This window comes from Pteropus alecto, unplaced genomic scaffold (genome assembly GCF_000325575.1).
Source record: "Pteropus alecto unplaced genomic scaffold, ASM32557v1 scaffold40, whole genome shotgun sequence".
Classification (NCBI taxonomy): domain Eukaryota; kingdom Metazoa; phylum Chordata; class Mammalia; order Chiroptera; family Pteropodidae; genus Pteropus; species Pteropus alecto.
This window is the reverse complement of record NW_006431919.1, coordinates 3,243,809-3,255,125: the sequence shown is the minus strand read 5'-3', so window position 1 is coordinate 3,255,125 and position 11,317 is coordinate 3,243,809. Positions and strand designations below refer to the sequence as shown.

The 11,317-nt window shown below is 43.3% G+C and overlaps 1 long non-coding RNA gene across 1 annotated transcript in view; it reads right to left on the bottom strand.

Annotated features, from left to right (window-relative positions):
* LOC112475245 overlaps positions 1 to 11,317 on the bottom strand; it is a 222,223-nt gene that overhangs the window by 49,451 nt on the left and 161,455 nt on the right. The gene's annotated exons all lie outside the window — the stretch shown is intronic.

The window sequence follows — 11,317 nt, the reverse complement described above, 5'->3', positions numbered from 1 at the left end:
AGCAAAAGGGATTTTTAATTTGGTTTTAAAAAAAAAAAAAAAAAAAAAAAAAAAAAAAAAAAAACCTGTCCTATCTAGGTTACAGATTGTAAGAATTTGTTTAAAGGTCTATTTGTCTTTGCCCTTCTGGGAATGAGTCCACTTCCTGTAGCAAGGGGTATGTTCAACTGCAACACACACTCCCTGGATTCCAGGAATATTTCTGTAGTGTTTCTCTATCCACAGTTGCCCCAAAACAACGTTAGCTCCTCTTTCCAAGGTCACCCGAAAGACTATGGCCTTGAGGTGGAAGAGGAGAAGGAATGAGAGTCAAGAGACCTCTCTGGACCTCAGTTTCCCTATCAGTAAATAAACGGTGCAGGTTGGGCAAGACCAGCCCAAATGTTTCCCGCCACTCTAACAGTCCATTAATCTGTGTGTGATTCAACATCCAGTGAAGATGTGCAACATCTGGAACACTACACCACGGGAGGATTATCCGTTCACCTCTCCCCCGGGGACACCCAGTGGTGAAGGACTGTGAGCCAGGCAGTCTTCATCTCCCAGGGAAGACACAGCCCAAGGAAAGGCCATGCTTCTCTCTGCCTGCAGAACAGCATGATGAAACCACCCTCCTTCCCCTGCTCCTGAACTGCCCAGGATGTCTGCACCCAGCACCCAGATTGGCCAGAGGGCCATTTTCCAGCTGCTCCATTCTGATCTCCAACAGGCAAGGTGGGCAGAGGAAGAGTTTGACTTTTCCAAGAGTCTGGCTATAAGCCATGGGCAGCCTCCTACAACACTCGTCCACACTGGCTGTCACACCATTGGCTTTCTTCTGTTAATTTATAGGTAGAAGCAAAATAAATAATATTTGATAGCTTTGCTATGAAGCAAAATTCTTGATTAGTGTCTGATCTTTATAACAAGCATCTTCCCCTCTAACATATAATTGCCAACTCCTTAAGGAGTATAATGTCAAAATCAGGCTTCTCAAGAAGTGAAACATTCCTAGCACAATACCCCTGGCTTAAAATCAGAACACTGAGATTCTTGTCCAAGCATTTCTCGCCAACTTGCTGTGCATCTCTGAACAAACCTCTTCACCTCTCTGAACTCCAGGAGAATCGACTACCAAATCAGTATAACTCCACTCATATTTATTAAGTGTCTACTGAAAAGACGCCAATAACCAAGATGAAGTTATGCAAAGAAGACAATGTGGTCTTTGCCCTTAACTGAAGGTAAGACAAATATCGGTGATCGTGGCACAAAAATCGAATGAGAAAAGTGCCATAAGGAAATGAGAGTTTGGGTCAGGGTGGAAAACAAGAGGGCATCCTGAGGAAGTGCGTATTTAAGCATGGATGAAAAGATGATAGAATTTTGAAGTCAGGCTTGAAGAGTGAAACAAATACTTCAGGGAAAAGAAACATGAACAAAGTCATGAAGCAGAAAATGGCAGACGGTGAACGCCATGGATGGTTTGGCTCGCTTAAAGGATGGAATGCTAAAAGAGGAAGAGTAAAAGTTGAGGACTGAAGACAGACGCTGAAGCCTGACTTTAGAAAGAATTTATGTGGTGTAAGGAGTTTATAATTCATTCTGGCGATGGGGAACCATGAGATGCTTTGGAGTGAGGGAGTGACATGGCCAAAGCTGTGCTGTAGGGACTTGCGTCTGGCAACTAAGTAGGATATGAACGAAGGCTGTGGAGAGACTGGAGGCCACTGCGTTTCCGCTCCCTGGGTGCCATAACGAGACACTGATTTAAGGCAGTGCATAGCTCCCAGGGTTATGGGGGGAAAAAAAATGAAAAGAAAGAAAATAGATATGAGAGCATTTTAAATTCTTTGCTTAGGTCAGAAATAGGTCACAAGAGCTGGGAAGGGTATGAGATCTTATAAGATAAGAATTTAGCCTGTCGTAATTCCATAGATACTGACAGAAAGCAGACCCCTGGGTTGAGGACAAAAAATTTGATTAGTCAAAGCACAGCGGGCAGCATAAACTTCACGTTTGCCTCAGTATCCCTTGCCCCTCAACTCAGGGGGCACGCAGGTGCACGCAGCCACTACAATGTGTTTGTGATAGAGTTAAGGAACCCAAAGCTTAGGAAACCTCCGATCCTAAAAGGGGGCACTAGCAAACCTGCCCAATCTTGGCCCCAGAGTGATGTTATCTTCATTTTCCTGGTCAGGAAAGAAACCTTCCCTCTGCCCCAGAGGGGGATTCTAGCTCTATCTTTCAAACCCTGTTTGCTATACAAACATCCTTAAAAAGATAGTCCTGAATCAAGTTGTTAAGTCTCTCGGTCAAAAGACAGGCAGAAATACAACAGACCCATGGAGAATTGTATCCGATCTTCCTGAGGGAAATGAGAGTTTCATATTTCTGTACATGACTGGAGAGCGTCCACATGAAAACAGAAGGCAGGTAAGACTTTAGCAGGGCCACGTAAGTGCCCAATTTTGTAAAATGGCTGTGTCTCCTTTGGTTTATAATAAACCACCAAGAAACAAAATTAGTGCTGAAGGCTGATGCAAGGCATTGTCATTCCATAAGAACAAATACTTGGCCACCTTTTAGGACTATTCTTTTAGGGGATCATTTCTTCTGTTGATGAAAATTAAAATAGGGTTTACGAGTCACCTACCCCAGGGAACCATTCGGCGGGCAGGCCTTCTATCTCAATGCTTCAAACCCGGCTTGACTGTTATTACTGTGCATATTTTTATCCTCCCATAAGGTTAGAATGCTGAAGAAGATGGTTTTGCATGGCTGTGCAAATATCATCTGCTTCCCAGGATGACAGAGAAGGGGGAAAACTCATACCAGCATTAGCGTTTTCACTTACTGAGCACCTTTTACCTGAAGAACCTCATTAATGCCTTGCCTAGGATGCATTCACTTATACTCCATGACGCCCCTGAGAGGTAAGATAAGTGTCATTAAGTTCACCCAGCAGTTCCACGACGGGGGTTATGAAAGTGAAAGCCAGGCCACATAAGAAAAGTTCAGAATGACACCAGCAAGTGTTGGAGAGCGAATAGTGGGCTCCCCTCCCAGGTGTTACTCAATCTCTCACTCCCCTAAGGAGGAAAATTTCAACAACTGAGAATACTGGCCACATCTTCTATCGTATCTACTTTATCCAAGTCTAAGCCTAAAGCATCCAAGCCACCGTTTCTACTTGTGTTCCATCTGCCTGTCTGACTACCTCCGCTTGAGCCGATCTGACCTACTCCTGAAATTCCACCAGTGGAGCCGATGCCCTTGCTGGGGAATTCCTTCCCATTGCCCTGTTTTTCCCACCACGCCCATCCCTTAAGGCCCATGTCTTCTCCTCCTTGGAGTCTTCTCAGTATCCCTCCTCTAGCCTTTGACCCACACCTCTTTTACGGTTTAGACATAAATACCAACAATGCGAAGTAAAAAGTGATATGTATTAGCTCCTTCCAAGACTGAAACTTCACTGAAAGCACAATTTATGTCCATTTCTTCTCCACGTCCCTCACAGCCCTGCTCAGTGTCTGTAGAGTTTCTCAATGAAGATTCATGGAATGAATGAACTAATTCACACTATAGAAATGGATGTCTGTCGCCTTATCCTCTCCTGTGGTTTCTAGAGAATAACAACAGCATAACATCAGATACTGTTTTCTGGCAAGATACTTAGCTTCATTATTCGTTTGATTCTGGAACGCAACAGTCATAGATGTGGCTTTGAATGGACCAAGGTATAGAAAGCCTGAACAGAGAGGTGTTGTCATGGTTCACAACTCTTCCGCCCCACACAGAAGGTTTAGGTAACCTTCAAACCTTCGAAGTATGGAAAAAATTAATAATCCCTTGTATTTCCACAGCCCCCTTTATATTTTTTACTTCACGTTATCTTCCTCAGAATGACTTGGTATTATCTCTGCTTTAGAAATGAGGAGAGTGGGGCCAAAAGAAGTAGAGTTACCCAAGGATCACTAGTTGGTGGCAGGCTGGGATGGAGTGCCAAGTACCTGATTCCAAATCTAAGCCTTCTCTCTTAACCAATAGTTAAAATAATTAATCCACCATTCTGCCTTTGAAAATTATACTTAACCCATTTCCCGTTTGCCCCGAGAATACTCACCGGCAGCTTCAGCATTTACCTCAAGATAACTTGTGAGGTACTGTCCTAATCTTACTCCAAAGTTTGCCACGAAATATCTCGCTTTTATCATTACTTTCGCATTGCTCTAGTGTATCGATAGTCTTCGAAAACAAATGACATCATTCCATTTATAGCATTCTGTTTTTAGTAGTGGTATTTCCATTTACAAAATATAGTAATTCTCAATCGCTGAAAATGTCATATCCTAGAAAGCATAGCATTCCTACGCGTGATGTTAAATGAATGCCAGCAGCGAGCTGCACTTGTTTATCTAAATGGAAATTAAGTTAAGACTTCCTGCGCATTAAATAAACATTTATTTCGCACCTTCCTTGAGTTGAACACCAGTTGTGGAAGAAGAAATCAAGTTAGCATTGTCTCCGCTCCTAATGAGTTCACAGTCTGACTGGGGAGAGACCAATAAGTAAGTCAGAAACAACAGGATATTGTATGCTATGACCATGTGTACCTGAGTGGGGTGCAGGCTTACAGGAGAAGAATCGCAACTAGTTATGGGGAGCAGGAGCTTGAAGTAGCAAGAAGAGTGGACAGGTGGAGAGTGACATCAGCAAAATGGGGAAGGAAGAAGCCCTCCCCACCGCCAACACACTGATGCAGCAACAATTCATGGACAAATTCTTTTAGTGAGAAACCAGAAACTAATGGAAATGCTCCTGTAGCCCAGGACAATGAGAAACCAGACTCGTCGAAGCTAGTAGAGATTCAGGACACCCTCTCACTGGAGACTCTGCCGCTGACACAGGTCTCTATGATCAGGAAGAGACCTCCTAGCTCCCAGCTTCACAAACTAGAGAAGTGGTTGGTCCATGTGCTCAGCATCCCAGTTTTTTCAAGGGGGTTCTCCAGAAGACTGGCTTGTGTCCTGCCAGTCTTAGAGTTCTCGTGGGTCTAGTACAGTCGAACTGCCTAGGGGAAAGCGGAGGCCACGGCTTGTGCTGGTAGATGCCATTGGTCCCCTCCCTTACCCCATTCCTACTTAGTGCAAAGTGAGTGGATCCCCAGCTCTCAACTCTCTCCTGGGGAAGAAAAGAATTGACCTGTGCATTAGCACCCAGCTTCTCCAAGGCTGCCCAAGTCCCGGAGCTCTGATGAGTCCAGCAGTCTACCCTTCTCGAGAAAAACACAGGAGGCAGCTTGAGCTGGTAGATACCACAGATTCCCCCAACCCCGCTCCACATAGAGTGAGCACACAAAATCCACAGCAATAATCTTCTCCCTGGGAGCGAAAGAATTTATAGAGGTCCCCAGAATACTTTTAAACTCATTTTACAAGGCCAGCATTACCCTGATACCACAGCTAGACAAAGACACCACAATAAAAGAAAACTATAGGCTGGTGAGAATATGGGAAAAAAAGGAACACCTTATGCACTATTAGTGGGAATGTAAATTGGAGCAGCCACTATGGAAAACAGTATGGAAATTCAAAAATTTTTTAAAGTAGAACTACCATATATGATCCAGCAATTCCACTTCTGGGTGTATATCCAAAGGAAATGAAGTCAACATCTTGAAGAAATATCCGCACTCCATGTTCACAGTAGCATTATTTACAATAGCCAAGACATGTAAACAACCTCAGTGTTCAACAACAGATGAATGGATAAAGAAAAAATATATATATATGCCATAAAAAGGAAGAAAATCCTGTCACTTGCAACAACATGAATAAATCTTCAGAGGATTATATAAAGGGAAATAAGACAGAGAAAGAAAAATACTGTATGATCTCACTTATATGTGAAATCTATAAAAACCGAACTCAAAAATGGAGAGTAGATTGGGGTTGCCAGGGGTGGGGGCAAGAAGAGAAATGAGTAAAGGTGGTCAAAGGGTACAAACTTCCAGTTATAAAATAAATAAACGTTGGGGATGTGATGTATAGCATGGTGACTACATTGTATATTTGACAGTTACTAAGAAAATAGAAAATAGATATTAAAAGATCTCAATATACACGCACACACAAATTGTAACTATGCGAAGGTGATACCTTCATTGTGAGAATCATTACACAATATTAAATGTCAATTATATCTCAATAAAGCTGGAATTATTTAATATCAATTAATAGATAAAGACAGACAGACAGATAATAGACAGAGAGATGATAGACAGACAGAGATAAATGTTACCCAGGAAAAGGAGAGGCAATAGGTAAGCATGTGAAATGGTTGGAATAAATGCTGTGTCCATGGGGAGACTGTGAGGCAGAGATGGGGTCAAGCCCAATCATGGATGACCTAATGGACCAATTAAGGAGTCTGAAAGACATTCCGATATAGTAAAACTTTGGTGGCGTGGGGGGAACCTTGAAAATATTTAAGCAGGGAGAAGCATAATCATATCTGAATATTAAATTAATTACTCTGTGGGGGTTTTTTTTCTAGGGGGGTAGAAGGAAGGAAGGAATTGTACTTTGAAATAAGAAGACCCTTAGGAAGTGTCTACCGGATTGAATTCTAGGAATTAAGGGCCTGAATTAAATTTAGCTAAGATGTTACATCACAAAACATCAAGGAAGCAGGTACTAAGGGACTTAGTAAATAACCACATTGGGAAAGGAAATATGGGACAGAAGAGTTGAAAATGGCTCCCAAATATGGCTTGGCTATCTGGGTGAATGATGATACCCTTTGGGAGAACCAGAAAGTGCAGGGCAGAGATGATGATATTTTTTGAATGTTTCGTTTGCGTGAGCTGTGAGATACGGAAGGAGAGCTGCTCAGCAGGCAGACAGATACAAGGGGACACAGACACGCTGAGCAGAGGCATGATTTACAGTTCCGTGTGCAGAGCCATCAGATTGTAACTGACAGTTCCTGCCATAGGCTTAGAAAGGTCACCCAAGGAGAATGTTTAGGGTTAGAAAAATAAAGAGATCAGAGTGAGAAGGGAAGAAAAAGGAGAGAACCCCATGAAGAAAGCAGAGATAATGCCACTCTTTTCTCAGGCATGGAGAAAATTCAACTTGAATTGCCCTAAGGCGTGCGCTGAATGTAATGATTTTACTACTCTCCTGCTTACCTAGAATGGTATTAGTTTTGGACCTTCCACGGGAGAACTGAGCAAATAGTCCCTAAGACCATATTCTGTATTCTGTGTCTCGGGTGAATTCCGTGTCCCTGGTTAAGAAAGACTTCTAGACAGACAAGGAGGAAGACCAGGAGACAACAGTGCCACAGACACCAAGGGAGACAGTCACTGGCAGATACCGCAAAAAGGTCAAAAAGGAAAACGGCAGGAAACACAGGACTTGGAAACACAGAGGTTATTACCAGTCAGCAGGGGCAGTCTCCGTGTGTAGGGGAGGAGACGGTGTTACATTGGTAGAGGAGAGAATGGGTTCTAATCAACTGCCTGTGATTAAAAAAAATGCTAAAAAAAAACCCAGTGTCTACTTCTGAAGAAAACTGACCATTAAGGAGAGGGAAGAAATCAGACTACAGCTCTTGGGGAATGTTGGATTGGTCATGTTTGTATACTGAAGAGAAAGAACAAGTATTATGGAAGTAGTGATCGAGGATAAGACCACTTATCCAGTAGATGACTGGCAGGACAAGATTCACAAGGGAGTGATGGAGGACAGGATGGAAAGACAGGCAGAGATATCACCCTTGAGCAGAAGAAAGAATTTCTCTTTTGCTGAGATAGGGAAGAAGGGGGAAAGTTACATGGAAGGAGATAAGTTTGTAGATAACAAGAGAGGCCAAGTGAGTGAGGTAGCATGATGGAATCCATCTTCTCAGAGAGGTATTTAAGGTCCCCCACTGAGTGTAACGAGAAATGTGACAGAACCGAACATTTTCAGAATGAGATTAAAAACTGTGTAAGAGCCATGGATTTAGAACCTATGAAAGGATAGTCAAGTTGCTTGGAGAATCCAACTGAGATTGAAAATCTCTATAAAACAGTTACTTCATTATATTCTAGATTGTCGCCATTTACTTGGATGGAGTACATGAAACCATTGCTACTCTCTCAGACCATCCATTTGGAATTAAAGACATGAATTTGCATGAAAGCTGGCCAGGTTGAAAGAAGCTGTTCCTAAGAGATTTTTAATAAAGACAACACTCTTAACTTTGCCTCTGCACAGTCCTTAATCCTCCTTAGCTAACAAGCCAGGGACAACTAGTTTCTCTGCAGTTATTATTTTCAAATGCACACTGTTTGGGAACATTAGCCCTTTACCAGCCAGCCACACAATCCAAACGCATAATATATTATTTACATTGCGACCAAATGCAGTAGGGCCACTGGGTTCAGACAATTCAGCAGCTATTCAAGCACATGCCTAACATTTCTCTTTAACTAGACCCTTAATCAGTCTTTAAAGTTGACATTCTAGGTCAGGGACTAAAATGTGGTGGGAAGTATTTCTCTTAGCTCTAGCATTGATCTGATTTGTGTACCGCTGTCCTTGAATTCATAGTAGTCAGCACTTATGAGTTAAACGGAGAAGTTCGGTACTCAGTCAACCAATATGTTGATTCAGTGAACTCATTATCTATCTGCTATGCGCCAAGCACTGTGCCAGGAGCTCAGGATGCACCATTATATCAAACAGTCATGGTCCTTGCTACAGTGAACCTTGTAGTCTAGTGAGAAGAAAGTCCATCTTCCTAATGATAAGGTCGTCAATAAAGTGCTCAGTAAGAGAGAAAGGGGGTCTCTATTGAAAAGGTGACATAAAAAAGTACACTTGAATTGAGACCGTGAGCTGGAGTCAATGGTCTAAAATCCCTCAACCCCATTTTTGACCGTATGAGTGATGACAGTAGATGGCTTGCTGGCCATGAAGGATTTCTTCGTCCTTTCCATCCCTGTATTGAGCTTAAGGAGGAACTCTAACCCATGGGTTTCAATGTTGTCTCTTATATATTTATAGTGAGAATGGTATATTAAAAAAAAAATTGGAGCATAGACTTCTACATTTAGAAAAGACTTTAGAGGTCAGTTTAATTCTATTTTGGTGCTTCAATCTCCCATATAACACTCTCACCAAGTAGCCTTCCAGACACTAATTGAATACTTCCAGTAATGGTGAACTCACTACCCCAAGGACAACTTATCTTAAAACTTTCTTCTTTTTGTTTGAGTGGAATTCTGTCTCCCCGCCCAGTTAATCCCTAAGCTTTAAAAGCAAAGAAGCTTTAGCTATACAAGACCAGCTAACAGGATTTGCATGTAGGTGATGTCATTTACTAAAATCATGCAGCATAGACTTCTACATTTAGAAAAGACTTTAGAGGTCAGTTTAATTCTATTTTGGTGCTTCAATCTCCCATATAACACTCTCACCAAGTAGCCTTCCAGACACTAATTGAATACTTCCAGTAATGGTGAACTCACTACCCCAAGGACAACTTATCTTAAAACTTTCTTCTTTTTGTTTGAGTGGAATTCTGTCTCCCCGCCCAGTTAATCCCTAAGCTTTAAAAGCAAAGAAGCTTTAGCTATACAAGACCAGCTAACAGGATTTGCATGTAGGTGATGTCATTTACTAAAATCATTAGCGCAGCTCTTAATCTTGGGCTTACTTATGCACAAAGCCAGGAGGAGCCAAGAGTATGCATCCCCAGTGCTATCACCGGGGGAGGAGAGAACATGCCACGTGTGTATATGCTGAAAATTCAGTCACTTATAAAGGGAAATCTGGAATTAGGGACAGTCCAAGAGAAAAGTCTGACAAGATGAAGACCTGATCTGTCTTGAGCCCAGCTCTCTCCGTGTCTCTCTCTCTCTCTCGTCTTTCCTACATTTAGTCCCTCATTCAATCAACCAATATGTACTGATTATCTCTGTCTCCTACATGTGAAGTACCATGCTAGCTGCCCAGGGCAAGGTCCGTCACCTCACTCTCCTGACTCGTGCAGGTGGTCAGGTCTCAAGATTCAGGTTTCACGTAGGAAGGGAAAAAAAAGTTCCCTTTAGACTTTGGGCTCATGCTGTGTGCTCTAGCTCAGTTTGCTTGTGTTCTGCATTTGGGGCAAAATGATGCCTGTTTTCCATTTACCACGGTCTCCTGTAACCATAACTCCCATGGGAGCCAGGAAGAGGCAAGACTATGGTTCAGAATATAATGTAGACATTCCTGTGTGCCCTAAGCAAATTCTATGCGAGAACATTCCAAATTCTATGTACTCCCTGAACCAGGTCCTTTACTATTATTAAGGTAGAATAATTCTGGGTAAACAAACACAAAAAGAACTCTCACTAAAAACTCCATAGCCATTGGGAGGCAAAGCCATACGCGCCCCAGCGGAGGGCTAAAAAGAGGCTCTTTCTCCCTGCTTCCTGCCAGGGCCCTACCCAGGAGTGGCCCTTTGGACTCTAGTGTATTCACCACGCTGACAAAAAAATCAGTAACTAACAGAGTGAGAACTGATCCCTACGGTGGCCCTGGCGTCTGTTGGGGACAATAACACCACTGAGTTCCCTTGGAGGCCAGGGGGCTCTGAGGAACTATCAGGGCCTGGCAGGAGGTGGCTTGTCTCTGGGCACTGCGGGAATTGCTGAAGCAATGTCCAGGCCAATGAATATAGCAGAGCATCGGGCTATGAGCTTCATAGAGGGCGTCCACCGAAAGGGGAAATGGCAGATGCCAGGTACTAGCTGACCAGATTTATTTGTTAGCACATATGGGACTTCCCCTAGGGACTCCCTGAAATAGCCTGAAGGGACTTGCTGGGGGCTGGAGACACTGGGTTAGCAGGTGCAGATGAAAGGCACTGAGATATGGGCTTTTACCAGGAATGCTTCATTCTGAAGGGAGAATGAAGGGGCTGGGGGAAACCGAGACAACAAATTCAACAGGATCACGGCGACAGAATCACAGAATGCGAGGGCTGGACGAGAACTGACAGATCACCAAGTATGAACCTAAAACCCGGAAAGAGGCAGGGACAGGCGCGAGGTCACACAGCCAAGGAAGGAGCAGAGGAGGACCAAGGCTCTCGTCTGGCATGTCCCACACCCCTGTCCCCGTGTGGGTCCCGCTTCTCCAATTAGACTGTAACCTGCATTGCTCTTGATGATGAGCATGCTGGGCCTTGTAATTGTAGATGCAGACTCAGTATGTGTACACCGATGACTTAGCAAAGCTATTAATGTCTGTGTCCGCATTTTTAGCTGCTCTTTGGAGGACAGGGAGAAGGGAGGCCAAAG